Source organism: Tachypleus tridentatus, chromosome 8 (genome assembly GCF_004210375.1).
Source record: "Tachypleus tridentatus isolate NWPU-2018 chromosome 8, ASM421037v1, whole genome shotgun sequence".
Classification (NCBI taxonomy): Eukaryota; Metazoa; Arthropoda; class Merostomata; order Xiphosura; family Limulidae; genus Tachypleus; species Tachypleus tridentatus.
The window spans coordinates 135,501,677-135,506,578 of NC_134832.1; the positions used below are offsets into that span (position 1 = coordinate 135,501,677).

Here is a 4,902-nt window from a genome sequence, read left to right on the forward strand (position 1 = left end):
TAATATTTAAATAATCATTAAATCGAATAAAATGAAATAGGAATGTTTTATCAAATGATAGTACTTCAGATAATATTGATATTCATTTATAATATATCTAATTCTATTAAACTTAACTGCATGTACCTTGCAGATAATATTTGTTGGTTTAAATATTCGTGCAAAACTATGCAAAATCTATTTGCACTGGCCTGGCATGGCCTAGCGCGTTAAGGCCTGCGCTTCGTAATCTGAGGGTCGCGAGTTCGCGCCCGAGTCGCGCCAAACATGCTCGCCCTCCTAGCCGTGGGGTCGTTATAATGTGACGGTCAATCCCACTTTTCGTTAGTAAAAGAGTAGCCCAAGAGTTGGCGGTGGGTGGTGATGACTAGCTGCCTTCCCTCTAGTCTTACACTGCTAAATTAGGGACGGCTAGCACAGATAGCCCTCGAGTAGCTTTGTGCGAAATTCTAAAAACAAACAAAAATATACTAGTATATTTGTTTCTGTGACTATAAGTAAACAGTTTGAAGGTTAGATTTGTAATAAGTTGTTTTAAAATATTTGTTCTTTTTAAAAATTATTAGAAAGTTGTGTTCAATGTTAAGGTATTATGTATTTATTTTTGTGATTAATTACTGTTTTTCTGTTTCATAAATAAACTTTTTTTTTTTTAGTGCCAAACTATAGTTCTCATATATTCTGTTCCACTGTGACATTATATCAGATGTTGTTGTCACTTGAATTTGCTGGTTTATAAAGTCTAGAACTTCTTTCTATAATGTACTGTCTATGTATTTGTGTTCAGAATTTAATTTGAGCTGATGTGAGTTGAAGTTTCTAGTTGTTTGAAAATATATGTGTAATTTTGTTAAGATTAAAAATTGTCATGATACAATTAAAATAGTCAGAAATGAACAGGAAGAGCTTGACATGAATAATTTGATGTTGCTTCAGTGAGTCATTTATAGAATGTTTAGAAAATATTGCCACTGATATACAGAAGTTACTGTCGTAAAAAATAACCCTGGGCTTGTGTTTATTTGTGGAAGTGAATTCACATTTTCTTTTTTTTCTTTGTTATTTCTTTCCCATGTGGGTGATTAAGACTGAATGTCATTTAGTCAGAAAAATATTTTGGAGATCTACCTTGTTATACGAAGCTCTGTTTGAAAAGTATTTATATTTTTTTCCTTTCTGTGTTTTGTTTTGTTTTCATTAAAATGTCTTCTAACTGATGAGGACAATGCAGTAAAATATACATTTGGTTTTAAGAGGCATCAATTATTTATTTCCAAAGCTCTGTTTGCTATATATCTACATTGTTTTCCTTTCTGTCTTTTTTTTTTTCAGTAAAATGTCTTCTAACTGATGAGGAAAATGCAGTAAAAGATACATTTGGTTTTAAGAGACATCAGTTATTTATTTTCATACTGGGGATTCTCCTGGATTGAACGTACAGTATTTCAACATGGTTAATAGAATTTTGTTTGCATTTATAAAGATACCTCTAAGCCTGCAGTCTGAATAAGATATTGGATTGTTAAAGATTGGGATCAGCTTTTGACAATTTGTGTTTGAGTGTTCCACATGTCCAGACATGAATAATGTATATATACTAGTGGTGTGTGTGTGTGTGTGTGAAAAATTGTAAAACTCATCTTCAAACAAATCACTCATTATCAGACTAAAACAGAAAAAAAAAATTTTAAATGGAATGCTGGCCCAGGAATCTCAAGTTGAAAATCTTGTCTATGTTCCTTCTTTATTGATGTAAACCCTCTAACAAAAGCAGGAAGGAAGAGGTTGAACCTGGTACTAATTATGACTGTCAGAAATAAAAACACCTTTTAAGTGATGCTAGGATATTTTTTGACAAAACCTAAGTGACTCATCTCATTTTGTGACACATTGCACTCTGTCATTTGTGAAGGCATATTAATGTATTGCTTATTTTCAAAAGTAAACAAACTTACTGATCTGATGTTAAAAATTGGATCAGAAAAACTGGAGAATTTTTTAGGTGCAATTGATATTGGCAGCTGACACAGAGATAGGTTGCAAACTTAGATACCAGTGTTGATATTGTACATAGCCTATGTTTTAGTCATTAAACCAAGCTAAAGTACTGGATAATAAAAAAGTAAATTATGTAGTACTTTTAAAATTTATAATTTTTCATATTAATGTTACAGTATGTATGCTTTTGAGATGGTTGTAATTTTTATTTTTTCTTTCCTTTTTTTTAGTACTGGAGGTGAGACCATGAATTACTGCAAGTTCTGCTATTGTGAAGGAATGTGTACATAATTTTTTTAATTATAAAAATTATTTTTTTCATTCCAAATTAACTACATCCTTGTGTTGAAACAAGTAACTTGTATATCTTTAATAGTAGGTTTACTGCTAAGAAAAGTGCCATTAAGTTGATGCAACAGAACAACCAACAATATCCCATGAAGTTTGCATTTCTACTTTATGTGAGGTGTTTAGTTTTGTTGGACAGCTGTGCATGTGGAAAGACCAAATTACAGAATATGAGTGAACGGAATACCTTAGATGATAATATTAAAAAAATATATTAATATTAAATGATAATATTACTATTTGATTTTATTATGCATGATATTGAGGTCTTTTTATTTTTCTCATTATTAACATCTCTGGATCTAGTTTACTTACATGCAAATATAATTTGTAAATCATCTCATAAGTTGCTAACATTTATATATGTACACATATTAATAAATTACAACATGTATATATGTTTTGACTTAACTGTAAGTGTAATAAATAACCAAAATAAATTAATGGAGAAAATCATGTGTGAGTTAGATACAGAAGGACTCTTGTGTCTTTAATTTAATTTATTATCAATGGTGTTTTGGTGTATCATATCCTCTAGAAATAAAAATTACTTACTTGCATTAAATTCATGACTAAACCAGCTTAAACTAAATTAGGGATTTTTTTTATTGCCATTATTTAACGGCCAAAAGCCAGCTGTGTTTTATATATTTTTTTGTTTTTTTCTGTGCTGTTTCCTGTTTTAAAATGTAGAAAATAAAATTGAACCCACTTGAAACATCAGAACACTATTTTATGTTTAGTGTCACTTATAACTGGAAAGTGAAAAGGTGTTTCAAGTGCAATAAATACAGTTAATGTTCATTAAAAGAAAGTTGTCTAGGATGAGAGGGTAAAGAGAGTCTCTAGAAAAGAATATAAAGTGAAAAGAAGGAGGTTTCTTTTGCTTCTGCTGTCTTGGATCTTTAAGATGATGATTCAGGTGTTTATGAAATTCATCCATTGTTCTAGTTATTAAAGATTTTTGAAATGTTCATCTTATGTATATGACCATTAAATCTCTTATTACTGTACTAGTTATTGTTAGCACTGAAATATCTTGTGTTTTTAACGAACAATAGCAATCAACCCTCATAAAAATAAAATTTGACAATCAAAGTTGCATCCATATCCAAATCACTTAGAAATCAGGTTTTCTTAATAGTTCTATTCTACATTTAACACTATATTATTTATAATGAATAAAAAGACTATCAAATGACATATTACATTGTTTTCTGAACAAAGAATTGTCATTTTCTTCTTAGTGCAAAGTTCGTTCCTATGGGATACAAATCAGCTATCCCTGATGACGAGAAAACCCGCTTGTAGAGAAAAATATATGTGTAAAAACAGCTGGTATGGGTAGAGAAAACACCATATAGAAGAGCAATCAACGTTTTGACCTTCTTTTCTCTATCCATACCACCATTATTCATACATATTGGCTAGCTTGGATAAACTTTAATGGCACTTGTTGCATTGTTGCACATCGTCATGTTATTCTTTTATGGTGCACTATTTAATTAAATAAAAATTATTTAGTGCACTACTACCATTAATGTAAAAAGTAAGGTTAAGTGTCATTGACAGTTGACAGGAAGAAAAATAATAGTCAGGTAATTTACTTTATTTCTTGTTTTTCATGTGTAATCTTTATTCAAATGTAACTACAATGTAAAAATAGGAATCTCTTTGGGATAGATTAGGTAAAAGAAGTAATATAATAAAACATTTTCTAACATTTCAGAATAGCTCGTGGATAATGTAATTTGATAGCGTAATCTGATTTACAACTTATAATGGCATGAAAAGTAGATTGACATGGTTGAAAGGGCAAAAAAAGTAAAATTTAAGTATAAATAGATGTATACTGTTACAAGTATAAAGCTACTTAGGATAAACAAATGTAGTTTCCTGTTATCGTATGAAGTCATACTGGAAAGAAAAAGGTTAATTTAGATTGATTTTAATTTTTTTTTTCGTTTTGTGGTGGTTACAAGGTCAGTCACATTGCCCCACCTTGTATAGAGTTAGGGTAGAGAAAATAGATACAGTTTAAATTTTTTGCGAAAACAAACATTTGAAATGTACTCAGCATGTTTTACATTTTATCCAAATTTTAGAATTTTTGAGATGAAGAAAAGCATTTTTAAACTTAACATGAAAATCACTTTGCACTCAGACAAATAAAGTAAAGTACTCAGCATGTTAATGAATAGATGTTTAGTTTATTAAAAATACTTCACTAAAAATATGATTTTTTATTTCTGAAAATCTTGTAACATTTAATGAAAGCCTGCCAAATTTTGTGAAGATACGCTTACTGCATTAAATGTTAATACTATCAAAAGTTTAATACAAGTACAAAGTACTCGTGGTTATGCAATTCGATTGAGCCTATGTAAAGAATTAACCATAAATTGGGGTTCGAAATGATTGGGTTTTTACAGTTTTATTTTTCTGTTGTATGACCTAAAATGAAACATTCAAACATGAGTTTGAATTTGAACTACTGATCATTACAGCTTTAATAAGATGTTTTTCACTCAGTTACTTTACCATAAAATATCTTTT

At 29.6% G+C, this 4,902-nt stretch overlaps 1 protein-coding gene and 1 long non-coding RNA gene across 2 annotated transcripts in view; both read left to right on the top strand.

The window, feature by feature from the left end:
- The window catches only part of LOC143223570 (protein BANP-like), a 145,990-nt gene that overhangs the window by 87,971 nt on the left and 53,117 nt on the right, over positions 1–4,902 (top strand). The window lies entirely within an intron of this gene.
- LOC143223569 (uncharacterized) lies at positions 683–3,720 on the top strand. Its single transcript, XR_013012960.1, has 3 exons — positions 683–805; positions 1,333–1,453; positions 2,229–3,720. It is a non-coding gene; the product is annotated as an uncharacterized LOC143223569 (long non-coding RNA).